Genomic DNA, 20,687 nt, shown 5'->3' on the forward strand with positions numbered 1-20,687 from the left:
AGGCGAGCAGCAGCAGGATGTGAACGCCGGAAGCGCGAACAGACGGCCCGCACTTTATGCAGCAGCTCTGACATGTCGGGGTAGTTGTGAATGAACTTCTGCACCACCAAATTCAGCACATGCGCCAAGCAAGGGATGTGCGTCAAACTGGCTAGTCCCAGAGCTGCAACGAGATTTCGCCCATTATCACACACCACCAGGCCGGGCTTGAGGCTCACCGGCAGCAACCACTCGTCGGTCTGTTGTTCTATACCCTGCCACAACTCCTGTGCGGTGTGGGGCCTGTCCCCCAAACATATGAGTTTCAGAATGGCCTGCTGACGTTTACCCCGGGCTGTGCTGAAGTTGGTGGTGAAGGTGTGTGGCTGACTGGATGAGCAGGTGGAAGAAGAGGAGGAGGAAGTCGAGTAGGAGGAGGTGGCAACAGGAGGCAAAGAATGTTGCCCTGCGATCCTTGGCGGCGGAAGGACGTGCGCCAAACAGCTCTCCGCCTGGGGCCCAGCTGCCACTACATTTACCCAGTGTGCAGTTAGGGAGATATAGCGTCCCTGGCCGTGCTTACTGGTCCACGTATCTGTGGTTAGGTGGACCTTGCCACAGATGGCGTTGCGCAGTGCACACTTGATTTTATCGGATACTTGGTTGTGCAGGGAAGGCACGGCTCTCTTGGAGAAGTAGTGCCGGCTGGGAACAACATACTGTGGGACAGCAAGCGACATGAGCTGTTTGAAGCTGTCTGTGTCCACCAGCCTAAATGACAGCATTTCATAGGCCAGTAGTTTAGAAATGCTGGCATTCAGGGCCAGGGATCGAGGGTGGCTAGGTGGGAATTTACGCTTTCTCTCAAATGTTTGTGAGATGGAGAGCTGAACGCTGCCGTGTGACATGGTTGAGATGCTTGGTGACGGAGGTGGTGGTGGTGTTGGTGGTACATCCCCTGTTTGCTGGGCGGCAGGTGCCAACGTTCCTCCAGAGGCGGAGGAAGAGGCCGAGGCGGCAGCAGCAGAAGAGGCCGAGGCGGCAGCAGCAGAAGAGGTAGCAGGGGGAGCCTGAGTGACTTCCTTGGTTTTAAGGTGTTTACTCCACTGCAGTTCATGCTTTGCATGCAGGTGCCTGGTCATGCAGGTTGTGCTCAGGTTCAGAACGTTAATGCCTCGCTTCAGGCTCTGATGGCACAGCGTGCAAACCACTCGGGTCTTGTCGTCAGCACATTGTTTGAAGAAGTGCCATGCCAGGGAACTCCTTGAAGCTGCCTTTGGGGTGCTCGGTCCCAGATGGCGGCGGTCAGTAGCAGGCGGAGTCTCTTGGCGGCGGGTGTTCTGCTTTTGCCCACTGCTCCCTCTTTTGCTACGCTGTTGGCTCGGTCTCACCACTGCCTCTTCCTCCGAACTGTGAAAGTCAGTGGCACGACCTTCATTCCATGTGGGGTCTAGGACCTCATCGTCCCCTGCATCGTCTTCCACCCAGTCTTGATCCCTGACCTCCTGTTCAGTCTGCACACTGCAGAAAGACGCAGCAGTTGGCACCTGTGTTTCGTCATCATCAGAGACATGCTGAGGTGGTATTCCCATGTCCTCATCATCAGGAAACATAAGTGGTTGTGCGTCAGTGCATTCTATGTCTTTCACCGCTGGGGAAGGGCTAGGTGGATGCCCTTGGGAAACCCTGCCAGCGGAGTCTTCAAACAGCATAAGAGACTGCTGCATAACTTGAGGCTGAGACAGTTTCCCTGGTATGCATGGGGGTGATGTGACAGACTGATGGGGTTGGTTTTCAGGCGCCATCTGTGCGCTTTCTGCAGAAGACTGGGTGGGAGATAATGTGAACGTGCTGGATCCACTGTCGGCCACCCAATTGACTAATGCCTGTACCTGCTCAGGCCTTACCATCCTTAGAACGGCATTGGGCCCCACCATATATCGCTGTAAATTCTGGCGGCTACTGGGACCTGAGGTAGTTGGTACACTAGGACGTGTGGATGTGGCAGAACGGCCACGTCCTCTCCCAGCACCAGAGGGTCCACTAACACCACCACGACCATGTCCACGTCCGCATCCCTTACTAGATGTTTTCCTCATTGTTATCGTTCACCACAACAACAAAAATATTATTTGGCCCAGTGTATTGTATTCAAATTCAGCTGAATATCAATTTGAGGCCTAGTATTTAGGCGCTGGGTGACCGGTATGGATTTACTGACAGAATTAGACTTGGAAATCCACAGTAGCGTGTGTGTGAAGTTATTCTGAATGACCCTATGTGCACCTTGAATATTATATACCCTTTTAGGGATAGATTTCAAATAGCTCTGATACAGCAGAAACCACTAAATTATGAAATTGCTAAATTGGGAATTGTATTTCAACCCAGAACAAAAAATGTGCTTTGACGGACACTAAATAACTTGCCCAGCCAGAACAGTACAGCGGTAACGACAGATTTAGCGGGATATAAATTTGAGGCCTAGTATTTAGGCGCTGGGTGACCGGTATGGATTTACTAACAGAATTAGACTGGGATATGGCCAAAAAATAGCCACACTATTGCTGGTTAAATGCACTTGGTGTGACAGCTTGACCAACCACACTACTGAGGGTTAAATGCACTTGGTGACAGGCGCAGCTTGCCCCTGATGTAGTATATGGCCAAAAAATGAACAGACTATTGCTGGTTAAATGCACTTGGTGTGACAGCTTGACCAACCACACTACTGAGGGTTAAATGCACTTGGTGACGGGCGCAGCTTGCCCCTGATGTAGTATATGGCCAAAAAATGAACAGACTATTGCTGGTTAAATGCACTTGGTGTGACAGCTTGACCAACCACACTACTGAGGGTTAAATGCACTTGGTGACGGGCACAGCTTGCCCCTGATGTAGTATATGGCCAAAAAATAAACTGACTATTGCTGGTTAAATGCACTTGGTGTGACAGCTTCACCCTGATGTAGGCTTTAGCCAAAAAACAACCACACCATTGAGGGTTAAATGCACTTGGTGACAGGCGCAGCTTGCCCCTGATGTAGTATATGGCCAAAAAATGAACAGACTATTGCTGGTTAAATGCACTTGGTGTGACAGCTTGACCAACCACACTACTGAGGGTTAAATGCACTTGGTGACGGGCGCAGCTTGCCCCTGATGTAGTATATGGCCAAAAAATAAACAGACTATTGCTGGTTAAATGCACTTGGTGTGACAGCTTCACCCTGATGTAGGCTTTAGCCAAAAAACAACCACACCATTGAGGGTTAAATGCACTTGGTCGCAGCTTGTGCTGGCGCACCACAAGACACAAAATGGCCGCCGATCACCCCAGAAAAAAGTGACTGACAAACGGTCTGGGCAGCCTAAAAACAGTGAGCAATTGAGTATCAGCAGCTCAATGATCCACAGCTGCAGATCGATCAATTAATCAAGTCCTTTGGAGGAGTTAATCTGCCTAATCTCACCCTACTGTCGCAGCCGCAACCTCTCCCTATGCTGATCAGAGCAGAGTGACGGGCGGCGCTATGTGACTCCAGCTTAAATAGAGGCTGGGTCACATGGTGCTCTGGCCAATCACAGCCATGCCAATAGTAGGCATGGCTGTGACGGCCTCTTGGGGCAAGTAGTATGACGCTTGTTGATTGGCTGCTTTGCAGCCTTTCAAAAAGCGCCAAGAAAGCGTCAAAAAGCGCCAAGAAAGCGACGAACACCGAACCCGAACCCGGACTTTTACAAAAATGTCCGGGTTCGGGTCCGTGTCACGGACACCCCGAAATTCGGTACGAACCCGAACTATACAGTTCGAGTTCGCTCATCCCTAGTATACAACACTCCTGTAAAAAGAAGACGGTAGCCGTAAAAACAGATAAAAAATTAAAAAGTGCAACCCTTCTTGTTTTTGAATGTACACTTCTAGTGTTGAGGGAAATTCAGTTTAAAAAAGCCATGATAAAAGATTAAAAAGGGAGGGGTGATTGTCCTCTTACCCAAGCACAGCCTCAGCAATCCTCCACAAAGCCAGATATCTCGCTGTCGCTCCCATCGCCATACATTCCAGATTCCATCGTACACACCGTTTTCAGAGACTCGGCCGGAGAGGAGCTGCCTTCGCTCAGCTGACCCCCCTCATATATGGCAACCTGCACGGGACCCCACACTGTATTTACAGCTAGCGTCTTGGGTGTCGGAGGCACAGTGTCACTCCCCTCCCTTTCCGGGGCAGGGGTTTCGTCCAGAGCCGTTTCCGGGACGTACTGCTCTAACGGAGGTTCTACTTGCTCCCCCTCCCCCCCAACAGGATGTGGGGGGAGTCTCATGTGGGTCAGGGGGATCAACGGCTGGTCCCCCAGCCGTATTCCTCCCGAGACCCGTTTTTAACGCACCTGCGTAATCTTTACGCTTTTTGGACACCGTGACTCCACCCAGTTCCTCTGCACAGTCCCCAGGTTGCCCGGGAACCGAGTGCGGGCCAGGCGGATCAGCATCACTCGGTTGACCCCCACTACCCATTTCTGGGGGGGGCTTGTCCGTCCGCTGATCACTGGACTTCCGTTTATTTTTACCGCGTCTCTGCTCTCCCGAATCCCCTTGTTGAAGGGGTCTGCTGGTATCCATCTGTACAGTATCCGCCTCCTGCTCCTCTCCTTGGGGGCCGGCTTGGTGGTCATCTCGTTTCTCCGCTTCCTCTGGTTGTGTTGGACGCTTTGGCCGTGCTCCGGGTTCCGCCTTCGGGTCAGCATGCCTGCTAGGACAATCACGGAAGAGAGGCCCTATTAAACTACAAAAATGATTTTTTTTTTCCCGCACTGCATTCACTGGCATCATGCTCTGAACTTCCAGTTTCTACAGGTACTAAAACAATTCTCCGCGATATGACCATAATTCTTATATCTCCTGCAGTATGGTGGCATATTGGAAAAAAACATATCTCCCACCATATCTCCCAACTTAAAACGTGCCGGAAGTAAAATAATCCCTACTGAAGAGTTTGGGTCATGGTAACATGTTACTTTGTATCTCCACTTTGAGGTCCATATCCCTGCTGAATTGATAATTTTCCCCATAAAAACAATTGTTTTAAAATAATTTGCTAAAAAGGATCTTACTACGTGTTCATCTGCAAAGGGGCAATACATTTTAATAACCACAATTTTACTATCATCAATTTCATGTTTATAAAATTCTATACCATCCACTCTAGGGTCACTTAATTTAGAAGGAAGGGCTACTACGAAATCCTTAAAAATACCTGTATCAGTAAAAGTGACATCATATACTCTACGTTTCGGGTAGTCTTGGATGGCAAGGATTTCCCTTTTCTGGATACCAAATACTTTGACTAAGACCACATTTACTAAATAATTTAAATCATACTCCTCTTTTTTCCTCGCTGTTATGTATAATCGCACAGAATTTTTAATTCGGGCATACTCTGGTATTGCACTTTCCTCTGCTCCTCTGGTTTCTCGTCTTGGTTTTCCTTCTCTGGCTCTTTCTCCATCATCTCTGGCTCCATCTCTTTTATTTGCTCCATCTCCTCCGGTTTCTCTAGGTTCCTCTCCTCCAACAGGTCTCCCTCCTCCTCCTCCAACAGGTCTCCCTCCTCCTCCTCCAACAGGTCTTCCTCCTTCTCCTCCAACAGATCTTTCTCCTCCTCGGGCAGGTCTTTTTCCTCCTCCTCCTCCGACTCCTCCTCCTCCTCCAGGTCCTCCTCCTGGGTCATCTGCCATAGTTGTTGCTTTGGCGCTTTCTTCTATGTCTAAACGCAAAGAAAAAAGTGCTCCCTCAGCAGTCCAGAGACTACTAAGGGTAACGAGGATCGCAACTCGACGCCCCAGGGACTAAGCCTCTCTCCCAATAGCAGCAGGGGGGTGAAGTCCAGGCAATGCACCTTGGACGATCCCCCCAGGCCGAGAGAGAGGGTACCCAAGAGCTACCTTCTGACAGCAGACCAAGTGCAGCACACAAGATTTTTTTTTTTTTTAGTTGATGCGTCAGAAGATGCGGCATAATTGTATTAAACAAATTTATGCTCCACGCTTCATCATTCGTCTCCCAACTTTTATTTTTTACTTTTTATTTATATTTCTTATTTTCTTTAAAAAGCAACAAACATAAGGACAAAACAAACAAACATATAATTCTTCTTCCATATCAAATACAATAGCTGTTTTTGAGTAAACAGCCCACCACCAAACGTGTAGTAACAGGAGGTAACCTCCCCCTATCCCACTGACTCGCTACTCTTGTTTTAAGCCATGTCCATAAACTCTTCCCCAGCGTCAAGCAATTCTCCCCATACTTTCTGCTTCATTTCTTCAAAACTTTTGCTTCTACCACGTGTTTCGAATTCTTTCAGAAATAAATTTGACTCTTCTTCCATACTCAAAGCACTTGGACACTCTTTTTCCTCTATTTTTTTCCCACACACTTTCCTCAACATCTTCTCTTCAGTTTTCCTTATCACAGTTCCTTCTTCCATTTTTCCAGATTCAGTATTTTTCTCTTCTTTACTTTCTTTTTTCTTTTTATTTTCTTCTTCCTTCTGATTACTTTCTCCTTTCCTCTTTCTTTTTGTTTCTTCTCCCTTCCTTTTAGGGCAGGACCAAAAAATGTGACTGTCATCACCACATAGATTACACCTTCTGTTCTCTTTACATGTTGCCGCTATATGGCCTTCTTTTTCGCATCTGGAACACCATTGGTTGGTACAGATCTCTTTTCCATGACCATATTTTTTGCAGTTCTTACAAAATTCTGGCATCCCGTTGAAAAACAGATCGCCATTTATAGGCCCCAATTTAAACCGACTTGGGGGAAGAAGTACTTCTCCCCCAGAATCTTCTTTAAATTCCACCAAGAACTTCCACTTTGTGGACCAAATTCCGTATTTATTGTAAATTTTCCCTTTACAGTCAACTTTTTTGCAAAATCTCCTCATAAACACCACAATATTTTCCTCAGGGACGTAAGGACTATACATCCTAACTGTCACAATTTTCTCCCTTCTTGGAAAATGCGGGATTACTTTAACCCCATTCAAGATAGGATTCAGTTTAAAATGTTCCAATCTTTTCAGAACCGTTGCACAAATATCTTCTGAGAAAAATGCCACGTCAAATAGACCCCGCTTGGGAAATTCAAGCATAGAAAATATTAGTTCTTTTCGTACCTTAATAAGTCCGTACAACACCTCTTCCACCAAAAAGGTAAGGCCTTTTTCCTTCTTCTGAAGGTCCAATAACACAAAGCGTTTACAATGCTTAATTTTTTCGTGCTCCGGAATCTCCTCCATCACAGGACTCGGAATTTTCATCTCTGCCATCGTCCAGGTAAGGATCACGGTACCAGGCTAGAAAACGCCCTACCACAAAGTAGTAGGCGTGTTATCGCTTCCAGTTGCCTGGGGACTAAGCCTCCTGCCCTATAGCAGCAAGAGTTAAAGCTCTGGCGATCAACCAGGAGCCGCCCTCAAGGCCGAGCAGTTGGGTACCCCAGGCACCTTCTGACCAAGACCCGTGTATCCCTACACTTGATCTTAGCCAAAAGGCCGAGAAGCGATAACCAGAAAAGGGTTCGCCCTACAGGCCGACGGTCCCCAATGCAGAACACTTGTGTTGGCGATAGCCTATACAGGCCCCAGCTGCAGAGACAGTCCAGGAGGCTTCTTTCTCTCACAAACCAGGAAAAACGTGCATGCTACGCTCTGGAATCACCATAATGCTACACTTTGTGTTTTTCGTATCTGCATAGCTCTGCCCACCACTGTTGGTAACACCTTTCCTTCGCACGCAATTCCGGATGCCAAAGCACGCCAAGCAGAAAGACTGATAAGGAGTGAATGGAGAGTACTGACAAAAAAAAAACTAAACAAAAAAAAAGGATGTAGGCATTGTTGATTGTGATGTCATGGCCCCATTGTTGAGTGTTCCATCAGGGCCCTTGTGATGTCATCCACTGACCTGACCTTACAAGCCGCTTGTGATACTTGCAGTGTTTCGTCCATTGGCCAGACAAGGTAGGTCCAGCTATTGCTGATACATAGGAAGTGCTGGACTACTTTTTAGCCTCCAAGTCATCCATCCAGTTTACAAGATCCACAAGAGGGAGACACAGGCAAACAAATTTTACTTATTTACTAAGCACTACAAAAGATATATTGGTTACATCCAGCCAACTTGCTACAAAAGGAGCGAAGTTGAAGTGCAGACTCCTGAGGCAGGACACAGCAACTTCACACTTGCTTTCTGGCAGGATGCTTACAATCCATCTCTCAATTTCATTCTGTTTTTTCATACTGGAATAGAAAGGGTGCACCGGTCCTGGAGGTACTGCAATACCAGGTCAATGCGTGGAGTGGACAGAGCAAGCTCTTTTTCCATCTCCCTGTTCGAAAAATCCATTTAATATATGGTCCCCAGATAGGGGACGTATCAGATATTAAACTGATAAGAACAGATTTTTTTAAGTTGACTACCCCAAGGGGGTATATTTTATTTAAAACAATTTATACATACAGAAATAACTTATTATCTCATAAAAAAATTATTTCTCAAAACATAAATAGCATGTATAAAATCATATAATAGACACCCATTCTCTTAAAAACTATTTGTTGCACATAAAAGGAGCGTTTTTCTTGTCCAATAAATAATACTTGTACATTTCATCAAAAATAATTTTTAAAATATTTTCTACAGAGATAACTTCGTGCTTAAAACATAAAATGTTCCTGGCCGCCCAAAGAGCTGCTTTAACGCAATTGGTGATCTTCCATGCCATCGTCTTCTTGGTCCTTGAGGGGGACTCCAGACACCCATAAAACACACCGTCCATGGTTAAAACTTTTAGTCCAGTTATCTTCTTTATTAAGGGGAGCATTTTAGTCCATACCAATTATGCAAAATAGCAATTCCAGAAAAGATGAAAGACGTCCTCCTCCTCTCTGCATGCTCCCCTGGGACATTCTGCGGTGCCAATCAATCCTCTTCGGTGCTGGAATGCCCGGCATGGAAGACACTCATGTGCGCAGCTCCAGGCCAGGTCCTTCTGCAAATTAAAAAGATAATTAATATTGACCTCCTTCCATGCTTGCTTACATTTTGCTTCATTAAAATTCCTTATGGGGGCCATCAATTTTACGTCACTAATCTCTTTTAAAATTGCCTTATTATTTTTCAAAATATCAACCCTTTTCTGGCTTAATTTAAAACAAATCGTTATTTTCTCTAAAATCTGATAAGAATGTGACAGGTTAAAAGAATATGGAGAATTTAAAACTGTTTCAAACCACCCATTCTTTCTCATAAAAAACCTGTAAAATAACGAATAAAATAAGACCAATAGTTTTCTTTAAAAAGGGTATTAAGACAAAAACTAAAATACTTTATTGAAGGAAACGCTTTAATATCCGGGAAATCCTTTTCCGCCTTTGAACTTGGGAAGCATCACCGTATTCCTCTGTAGCTTATCCATTTTGGAACCCCAAAAGAAATTAAAACAAGCTTTTGATTTTTTTAAGAATACGGTCCGATGGAGGGAACACCATGCTTAAATATAATAAAATAGGTAAAACTATCATCTTGATAATTAAAACCTTTCCCTTCATCGTCAGCTTCCTCAAGTTCCACATGCACAATTTCTTATTTACCTTTTCTGTGTACCGTGTCCCAATTCCTGAAGCCATCATTAGACTCACTGAAAGAGATACCTAAAATCTTTACAGACTCAGACTCAGGAATGTCAGTATCATTTAAAACCATGTCACCAACATTTAAAACGCTGCTCTTATTAAAATTAACTTTAAAACCGGAGGTACAACAAAAATGCTCCACCTGTTTTGAAGCTTTCTGAACTGATGGGGTGTCCCTACAGATTATCGCAACATCGTCCATGTACCCCACTACTTTGGCCTCCAGTCCCCCCCCACCGGGCAGGGGGACTCCACGTATTTGTTTGTTTTTCCGTAACATAATTAAGAGAGGCTCAATGGTGCATATAAAAAGTAGAGGGGACAAGGGACACCCCTGCTTCACACCCGGTTTTAAAATAACATCCTGAGTCTTAAAACCATTTATTAAAATGTTGCTAGTACAATGGTCATAAAAAGCTTTTAACGACTGTAAAAACCCTTCCGGTATACCCATTTTCTTTAAAACTTTAAAAAGGTAAAAATGAGACACTCGGTCAAAAGCCTTTTCAAAATCTAAAGATAAAATGGCAACTTTTGCTTTTCTTTCATTTGTATCATTAATAATATCTTTTAAAAGGTTTAAATTATCCCAAATACATCTCCCGGGTACCCCACAAACTTGATTCTGGTGGATGATTTTGCTTATTATTTTCTTCATCCTGTTGGCACAAATTTTGGCCATTATCTTATAATCACAGCATAGAAGGGTGATGGGTCTCCAATTTTTTCTGTCCGTCTTATCGCCTTTCTTATATAATAGAGACACCTCACCCTTCTTCCAGGATCCCGGGAGAGTCTTGGACCTAAAAACCTCTTTAAAAAGATAAAACAAGTCTTCTTTTAAAATGCCATAAAAGGTAACATAAAACTCAATAGGTATACCGTCAGGGCCAGGAACTTTCTCCTTCTTAAAACTCTTAATAGTTTCTAAAACCTCTTGTTCGGTAAAGTCCTGTAATAAAAATTGTTGAGATTCACAGTCTAAAATGCTTTCAATCCCTTTCAGTGAGTCCTTTAAGAAAACCTTATCTATTTTCTTTTCACTGAATAAATTAGAATAAAAATCATGGGCTATTTTTAAAATTCCCTCTATATTTTTCTCACACCCGAGCTCCTCAATCTGGGTACGTTTGTCTTGTACTTTTTTAAAAAAAAGTACCTGGAGCAGGTCTCGTTCTCCTCTAAATGTTTGATTTTAGAACGAAAAATTATTTCTTTTCTTCTCTGCTCCAGGTACTGAGCTATTTCTTTTTTACTATCTGAAATCTCTTTCTCCATGTTTATACCCAGATCTCGGAGCTTATATTGCGTCTGCAGACGGGTATTTAATTTCTCACAGTACTCTCTTTTCTCTTGGGCTTTGCATTTCCCTTTATTGATAAAAAAAAGTTTTAATTTTAATTTTCATCATTTCCCACCATTTAACAATAGATACATGGGGATTTCTTACCCGTCTGCAGTGCTTATAAAAGGTGATAAAATCTGATAAAATCTTTGGATCTTTTAAAAGGGAGACATTTAGTTTCCATGTTCTTTTCTTTTTATAGTTGCCGCCATACTGCACCTTAAAAGATAATAATTTATGGTCCGAGAAGAAATTAGATAAAAGCTTACAATAAGATGGCAGTATCTGATAAGAGCAGAGGATAAAATCTATTCTTGACTTACAGTTTGCGCTACTCCAGGTGGCGCCGGCCTCTTCCGGTAAAGTATTGTTACTTTTTTTTTTAAAACGTCAGTAAGTTTAAAATCTAAAATAATATTTTTTAACAGAGAGGAGGAGGCATCATAGTTTCTACTTACTGCGTTCGAGAACCGGCGCTCACCTCTTAAAATACAATTAAAATCCCCTGCTAAAATCAAAGGTTCAGAGTCATTAATAAAATAAGGTAAAATTTCTAGCATTTCCATTCTTTTCTTTTTCTCTGTAAAACCATAAAAATTTAAAAACTGCCACTTAATACCATCAATAAAAGCCTTTACTAATAAAATTCTCCCTGGTAAAATTTCACTAACATGGTCTATTAAAATATTCCCCTTAAATAAAATAGCTACACCCCCCGACCGGCCTTCGTTTGACCCGGACCAGATTGATGGTCCGAGTTTCCAGTCCTCTTTGTATTTTTTTTTATTTTGTCTATGGGGGATGCAGCATTCCTGTAAAAAAAACACTGAAGCGGTAAAAACAGATAAATAATTAAAAAGCGCAGTTCTTCTTGTCTTAGAATGAACGCTTCTAGTGTTTAAGGAGATTCCTTCTAAAATAGCCATGTTAAAAAAATAAAAAGGGGAATTATATTCTTCTTACCTGGGCACAACTTTAGACAGCATCAGCTAAACCAGAGGAGTCACTTTCGCTCTCGATCTCGCCGCCTGCTGCCCCAGAGGTCACCGATATCATTGTACTCGCAGGAGAGGAGCTACCATCACTCAGCCGAGCCATTTCCTGCAGCCGTTCACCCGTCCAGACTGAGCCTATCCGCATCCCCTCAGGTAACAGAGCCACGGCGTCGAGCCCCCCCCTTTCCACGGCAGGGGACCCTTCCAGAATTGTCTCTGGGATAGTATACCTGGTTAACTCTTCCTCACCGCCTGGCTGGGGAAGAAAAATCTGTGGGGTGCCCTCGGCGTCAGCCTCGGGCCCCCCAACAGCACTCTCCCCCGGGCCCTTTTTTACCACCACACTGCTGTCTTTCCGTTTTTTTGACGCCGCGGCCCCACCTGGGTCCTCTGACGGGCTCACTGGCTGCCCAGGGACCGAGTGCGGGCCAGGCGGATCAGCATCATCCGGCTGACCCATAATCTCCGTTTCCGGGGAAGGGTCAGCAGTCCGCTGATCACTGGACTTCCGCTTTTGTTTCAACCGTCTCTCTCTCTCGGTTCACCTGGGTGTGGGGGTCCGCTTGATGTGTCTATCCGCTCAAGCTCCTCTCTATTCGTCTGCGACTCAGCTGTTTCCTCTCTCCGTTCCTCTCTTGGGGGTTGTGGTTCCGCCCGCTCCTCTGGTCGCGTCTGCTGTCCTGGTTGTGCCCTAAAATTGGTTTTACGGGGACAGTCCCGAGCAAAATGACCGAAATTTGCACAATAAAAGCATTTTTTCCCAGCTGTGCAATTACTGCTCTCATGATCTGTGCCCCCACATCTCTTACATGTACCTGGACAATTAAAATTGTTATGTCTGTATAACTTACAAATCCTGCAGTATGACGGCATCTTATCAAAGAACATGTCACCTACCATGTCCCCCAGTTTAAAACGGGCTGGGGGTAACCTGACGCCTGCAGGATGTGCTGGATCACGGTGACAGATCACTCTGAATACCCACTTGGAGGTCCAAATCCCGGCAGTATTAAGAACTCTTCTCACCGACACAATTTTCTTAAAATAAGGAGTAAAACATTTTAAAACATCGTTAAGATCAGCGAAGGGACAATACATCTTAACAACTATGTTTTTAACCTCATCCATCTCATGTTCATAGATCTTTAATCCTTGCAACCGACTATCATTTGACTTTGATGGGATTTTTGCAATAAAATCTTTAAAAACACCACCTTGTTCAAAAGTTACATCATATACCCTTTTAGGATAGTCTTGGATAGCTAGGATCTCATTTTTTTGAATGTTAAAAACTTTGTATAAAACAGTCTCGATTAAATACATTAAATTATACTCCTCTTTTTTCTCTTCTGTAACACATAACCGCACTGTGTTTTTTATCCTCGCATAATCTGGGATTTGGTAGTCATCTCCGTCAACTTTATCATCTCTGGCTCCTCCTCCACTGGTTCCTTCTCCTCCTTGGGCTCTTCCATCAATAGGCTTTTTCTTTTGGGGTTCCTCTTTCTTCTTTCCTGCTACTGTTGCATAACTTCTGTTTTCCGAAAAATTTCCTCCTCCGACTCCTCCTCCTCCTCCTCCTTCCTCCATAGGGTCCCCTCCTCCTCCTCCGGGGTCTTCTGCCATGGTGTTATTCGGCATTTGTGTTTTTTCTCTCTGTAGATAAAAAAAAACGAATGCTCCCCTAGCCGTCCGGAGACTTCTAGGGGTAACGGGGATCGCAACTCGACGTCCCCGGGACTAAGCCTCTCTCCCAATAGCAGCAGGGGGGTGAAGTCCAGGCAATAAACCTAGGACGATACCCCCAGGCCGAGAGAGAGGGTACCCGGGTCCTACCTTCTGACGCAGAAACAAGTGCAGCACCTCACAGTACTACACTTGATCTTAGCCAAAAGGCCAAGAAGCGATAACCAGAAAAGGGTTCGCCCTACAGGCCGACGGTCCCCAATGCAGAACACTTGTGATGGCGATAGCCTATACAGGCCCCAGCTGCAGAGACAGTCCGGGAGGCTTCTTTCTCTCACAAACCAGGAAAAACATGCGTGCTACCCTCTGGAATCACCAGAATGCTCCACTTCGTGTTTTTCGTATGTGCATAGCTCCGCCCACCACTGTTGGTAACACCTTTCCTTTGCACGCAATTCCGGATGCCAAAGCACGCCAAGTAGAAAGACTGATAAGGAGTGAATGGAGAGTACTGAGAGTAAAAAAAAAAAGAAAAAAAGGATGTAGGCATTGTTGATTGTGATGTCATGGCCCCATTGTTGAGTGTTCCATCAGGACCCTTGTGATGTCATCCACTGACCTGACCTTACTTGACCTCTGACCTTATAAGCCGCTTGTGACACGCGCAGTGTTCCGTCCATTGGCCAGACAAGGAAGGTCCAGCTATTGCTGATACATAGGAAGTGCTGGACTACTTTTTAGCCTCCAAGTCATCCATCCAGTTTACAAGATCCACAAGAGGGAGACACAGGCAAACAAATTTTACTTATTTACTAAAGCACTACAAAAGATATATTTGTTACATCCAGCCAACTTGCTACAAAAGGGGCAATTCACAGGAACAAGTCAGCAGCCTGCACAGGTGTGCACAACAGGCCCAAATCAAAGCCATGGTGCGTGGAGTGGAAGTAGGTGCGTGGAGTGGAGGTCCAAACAATGCAGTCCGGTGATATCAAAACAATTCATTCAGGTGATAAGCCAATTAAGCCATCAATCTTAATTGGATTTGGGGTGTTTGGAGAGGTGACTGGCTGGCTGGATTGCTTGGTGCTGGAACAAACCCACACACAGCTGATGCAATTAGGAGATTGACAGGCTAGATGCAGGTATGCAGAAAGCAGCACAGCACAACCCTCACAGGGGAGAAGCTGAAGTGCAGACTCCTGAGGCAGGACACAGCAACTTCACACTTGCTTGCTGGCAGGATGCTTACAATCCATCTCTCAATTTCATTCAGTTTTTTCATACTGGAATAGAAAGGGTGCACTATTCCTGGAGGTACTGCAATACCAGGTCAATGCGTGGAGTGGACAGAGCAAGCTCTTTTTCCATCTCCCTGTTCGAAAAATCAATTTAATATATGGTCCCCAGATAGGGGACGTATCAAATATTAAACTGATAAGAACAGATTTTTTTATTTTTTTTTATTTAATTCATTTACAACAACAAAAACTTACATACAGCACAAACAAATAGAAGAAAATACACACCGTATTAACATTACATCATTAACCTTAATATTTAATCAAGGATCACCATTTCGTGAATTTCCAAATTCCCTCTGAGTCTATCCCACCTCCCTTTCTCCTGTCCCACCAATAAATCACATAAAGCCTAGATAAGAAGATTTTAACACATTCTTTCTCAGACACCTTTTCTCTTTTAAACACTAACAAATTCCTCACATCCCACAGACTTTCCATTACACATACGATAATGAACCATAGCATTCTGTTATTCACCCTTCCACACGCACCAATACCACACATAGCCACCTTCCAATTCATATACTCAACACCCGTCAAAGCTTTAATTAGTCCTCCCACTCTTTTCCATACCTCATTCGCATACGCACAATTCCAGAATAGGTGTCTTACTGACTCAGTCTCTCCACAACCTTCTCTTGGGCAAACTTCTACCCTGATCAGATCTCTTTTCTTCTGAACCTCACGCACCGGCAGTATATTCTGTAGACCCATCCATACAACGTCTTTTTGTCTGTTTGTTACACCTGTTATTGCCAACTTCTTCCACACAATTGACGCCTCACCCGACCTTAGGCCCACTATATCACATACAGTTTCCTTTTCTCTAAATTTAGCCAACACTCTCCTCTTATCCTTAAACTCATTCATTCCAATTGACCATAACTCATGCTTTCTTATAAACCTCTCAATCACTTCATACCACACAGGACATTTAAAAGACACAGGCACTTTCACATCCCTTTCACACCACTTCAAACCATACATCATCCACCCAGCCATATATCGCACCATATAAGCACTTTTACTCTGTTTTTACACCAAAGTCACAAACATTTTAATATAATTTAATCCCAGAAATATTTCAAAATTAGGAAAATCCAAACCTCCGTTCATTCTTTTCTTGCACACATATTCCCTCTTGAGCCTTTCCATGCGACTCCCCCAAAGAAAAGTGAAAACTAATTTCTCCGCCTTCATAACTTTCCTTGAACACCCTGGATACACCCCTGCCACAAAAAGAATAATGGGCAAAATGACTGCTTTAATAATTAGTATTTTACCAGTTAGCGACAGCTACCTCATCCTCCAGAAATTTAGCTTCTTCTCTATCTTCCTACCACATTCATCCCAACTCTGGTTCCCTTTCAAATCATCATTCAGCCAAATCCCCAACACCTTCACCTCATCCTTCTCATTCTTCACATCTTCCAGGCACACACACTTATCCCCAAAACATTTAAACACAGACTTACTCCAGTTGACCTTAAAAGCCGATGCACTACAAAACATATCCATCCATAATCTTCCTCTCCTCATAGTCGCTAAGTTAACACTTTCACACATTTACCCATGCTCCCTGGTATCAACAACCCTTTCACCACTTTGTCCTTTCTCAGTAGACATAATAGTACCTCAATCACACTAATGAAGAGTACAGGCGACATCGGGCACCCCTGTCTCACACCACTACGTACTTCCACCTTTTTACTCAGCCACCCATTTACCAAACATTCACTCGACACTCCATCATACAAACTTTTCACACCATCCACAAATTTCTTAGGGTACCCCATTTTCTCCAGGACCATAAACATGAAATGATGTGCCACCCTGTCATAAGCCTTTTCAAAGTCTACTGCCAGTAACATGCACTTCTGTTTTCTAGTCAAGCAGTCACCAATCACGTCTCTCAGCAAAATTAAATTTTCACACATCCTTCTTCCTGGCACCGCACATACCTGATCTTCATTCACAACACTACCAATCACTTCACGTATCCTATTTGCTAAAACCTTACTGAACACCTTGTAATCCGCGTTTAGGAGGGTAATAGGCCTCCAATTTTCTAGTCTATTCTTCTCACCTTTCTTCATAAAAATCAGAACCACAACTCCTTCTTTCATTGAGGTACTTATTACCCCCTTCTCCCACATGTATTGACATACCTTTGCAAAGTCATTACCAATCAAATCCCACACTTTCACGTACAATTCAATCGGAAGTCCATCCTTTCCAGGTGTTTTGTTTCTTTTACAGCTCCACACAACCTTCTTTATTTCTTCCATAGAAACATCTTCACACAAACACTCTTGATCTTTCACACTTAATTTTTCATCCAAAACTTTCAACACCTCACACATTAAGCCCCTATCAATCCATTTCTCGCTATACAGATCACTATAGAACTCCTCAACCACTCCAATCACACTCTTACCCTTCACACACTCGCCTTTATTATTAATTACTTCCTGCATATCTTCCTTCTTCCCACAAACCTTCTTAAAGAAGAATCTCGAGCATTTTTCATTCTTTTCAATATTCTCGACCTTGGACCTAAACATTATCTCTTTCCCTTTTCTCTCTATGATCAACTTCTTTTCCCTTTTTGCTTCATCTAACAAATCTTTAACATCCACACCCATTCCATTCAGTTTCCACAACCATTCAATCCTCTTATTTAATTCAGTATATTCATTCTTCAGTCTCCTTGCTCTCTTATATCCCTGTCCCCTAAAAAAAAAATTAATTCTAGACTTCACCCACTCCCACCAGAGTAACACATTCACAAAATCATTCTTCCTCAACTTCCATCTTTCATACTGATACCTAAAAGCTTTCATTATTCTCTCATCCTCCAACAATATCATATTTAGTTTCCATACCCCTCTACCATACAAGCACTCTTCCTCACTTTCCACACAAACAGACAAACACATATGATCAGTAAACAAAGCATTATACTGTACCATTTTTGTACACTTTAAATTTTTTGAAAGCAAAACATAATCAATCCTTGAGGTAATACCTCCTTTATCCGAAATAAAGGTAGCAGGTAGTGGCTTTCCTAGAACTCAAGCAGAATCAAAAAAGGAAAAATCAGAGATTATTTTCTGTAACTTACTTCCCGTTACATCCATCTTCTCTCCTTCAATACAACAATTAAAGTCACCTAAAATAAAGGTCGGGACTCTACCTACTAAAAAGAAATACAATTTGTCCAACAATTCTAATCTTTCTTTTTTCTCGGTTGGACAATAAACATTTATTTCCCTAAACCGCCACCCTTTATAATTAATAATAGCTATAATACACCTCCCCACCTCCACCACAGTGTAACTTTCAATAGAAAGGTCTTTATGTCCCAACACAATCCCCACACCATCATTCCTGTTAGTACAAGAACCCGACCATATTGATTCTCCATATGGCCATTCATTTGCACAAATAGAATCATTAATACCACACTCCTGGAGGCATGCTACATCAGGACTGTGGTTTCTGATATAGTCCAGAATTGCAGTACGTCTTGATAAGACATGAACTACAATTTGTCTCCCCATTGCATAACTGGGTGCGTCCTGGAAAAAAATAAGTTCTCTGTCCTTACCCAGAGTAAAACATTGAGGTGGATGACTCATACCACCCGGCCCCGAGGGGTCAGGACGGAACCGAACAAAGTATTTATGTTTCTCCGTCCAGAGTCCATGAGTACCCATCACTTTGTGGGAGTAGACAACCCTCTCGCAGAACTTGGACAAAAAAAGGAAAATATCATCTTTATCCACATAAGGGTTAAATATTAAAACGATCAAGTGGACATCTCTGTTATACAGCACAGTAAATGTTAAACCGTCCAATTCAGGATTGTTCTTATTTGCCTCCAAAAAAAGATAAAGATTGTGACATGCAGCAGTAGATTGCAAAACCAAAGTCCGTCTTCCTCCAATACGGTCTTGTAAACACAAAATGTCAGATTTGTTGACGTGCAGTATCTTTAAAAGCACCTCCTTGACCAGGAATTCGTCAGTAAACTTGGCTCTCTTCTCTTCCTCCACGTAGATTCCGAAAGCATTCTTGACCCGATATTCATCGGCCCCGGCAAAGTCTATCCTCACGCCCATCTTCGCTTGGTGATCGCCTTCCCAGGTAATTCGGGACTAAGCCGCTCCCCTATAGCAGCAGGGAGGTAAGACGCTGGCTATAAACCAGCGCCCCCCTCCCAGGCCGAGGAGTCGGGTACCCTCACCACCACCTCTGACTAGATACTTGATTGTAGCCAAAAGGCCGAGAAGCGATAACCAGAAAAGGGTTCGCCCTACAGGCCGATGGTCCTCAATGCAGAACACTTGTGAAGGCGATAGGCTACAGGCCCCAGCTGCAGAGACAGTCCGGGAGGCTTCTTTCTCTCACAAACCAGGGAAAACGTGCGTCCTACGCTCTGAAATCAACAGCATGCTGCACTTCGTGTTTTTCGGATCTGCATAGCTCCACCCACCACTTTTGGTCACGCCTTTTCTTCGCACGAAATTCCGGATGCCAAAGCGCGCCAGGAAGAATGAACGATAAGAAGTCAATGGAGAGTAGTGAGAGAGAAAAAAAAAAATAATGGAAAAAAGGTATCTATGCATTGTGGATTGTGATGTCACGGCCCCATTGTTGAGTGTTCCGTCAGAGCCCTTGTGATGTCATCCAGTGACCTGACCTTACTTGACCTCTGACCTGACAGGCCTCTTGTGACACGTCACGTGCAGTGTTCCGTCCATTGGCCAGACATGGCAGGTCCAGCTATTGCTGATACATAGGAAGTGCTGGACTACATTTTAGCCTACCTACAAGTCATCCAGTTTAATAGAGCCACAAGAGGGAGACACAGGCAAACAAACTTCACTCACTTATTTAATAAAGAAATAGGAAAACAAAATTGGTTACATCAAGCCAACTTGCTACAAAAGGGTCAATTCTAAGGAACAACTCAGCAGACTGCCAGGTGTGCACAACAGGCCCAAATCAAAACAGAGGTGCTCGGACGGAGTGGAGGATCCAAAAACTGCATTCAGGTGATAGATATCCTAACACTTCATTCAGATGATAAGCCAATTAACACAACAATTAAGCCATCAATCTTAATTGGATTTGGACTGTGAGGAGAGGTGACTGGCTGGGTTGCTTGGTGCTGAAACAAACCCACACACACACACACACACACACACACACACACACACACACACAGGTGATGCAATTAACAGATTGACAGGCTAGATGCAGCTGCACCAGGGATGCAGAAAGCAGCACAGCAAAACCCTCACAGAGGAAGGAGAAGCTGAAGTGCAGGACTGCTGAGGCAGGCAGGGGCACAGCAACTTTCCACTTGCTTGCTGGAAGGATCCTTGAAATCCATCACTCAATTTCATTCTGTTTTTTCATACCAGATTAGAAGGGGTGCACCGCTCCTGGAGGTACTGCAATACCAGGTCAATGCGTGGAGTGGACAGAGCAAGCTCTTTTTCCATCTCCTTGTTCGAAAAATCCATTTAATATATGGTCCCCAGATAGGGGACGTATCAGATATTAAACTGATAAGAACAGATAAGGTTTCAACATAACTTTATTAACGAAGAAAGAAAATACAAAAAGATGAAACCAATTTTTGTAAAATAATAAATAAAGAAAACACA

At 43.8% G+C, this 20,687-nt stretch overlaps 2 non-coding genes and 1 pseudogene across 2 annotated transcripts; all 3 read right to left on the minus strand.

The window, feature by feature from the left end:
• Positions 1 to 8,293: 8,293 nt before the first annotated feature.
• Positions 8,294 to 8,477, minus strand: LOC122923638. The gene has a single exon (XR_006387312.1). It is a non-coding gene; the product is annotated as a U2 spliceosomal RNA (small nuclear RNA).
• Positions 8,478 to 15,000: 6,523 nt separating this feature from the next.
• On the minus strand, positions 15,001 to 15,201 carry LOC122923631 (annotated as a pseudogene).
• A 5,245-nt stretch (positions 15,202 to 20,446) lies between these two features.
• Positions 20,447 to 20,635, minus strand: LOC122923639. The gene has a single exon (XR_006387313.1). It is a non-coding gene; the product is annotated as a U2 spliceosomal RNA (small nuclear RNA).
• Positions 20,636 to 20,687: the final 52 nt, after the last annotated feature.

This window comes from Bufo gargarizans, unplaced genomic scaffold, assembly GCF_014858855.1.
Source record: "Bufo gargarizans isolate SCDJY-AF-19 unplaced genomic scaffold, ASM1485885v1 original_scaffold_1781_pilon, whole genome shotgun sequence".
In the NCBI taxonomy this organism is placed as follows: Eukaryota; Metazoa; Chordata; class Amphibia; order Anura; family Bufonidae; genus Bufo; species Bufo gargarizans.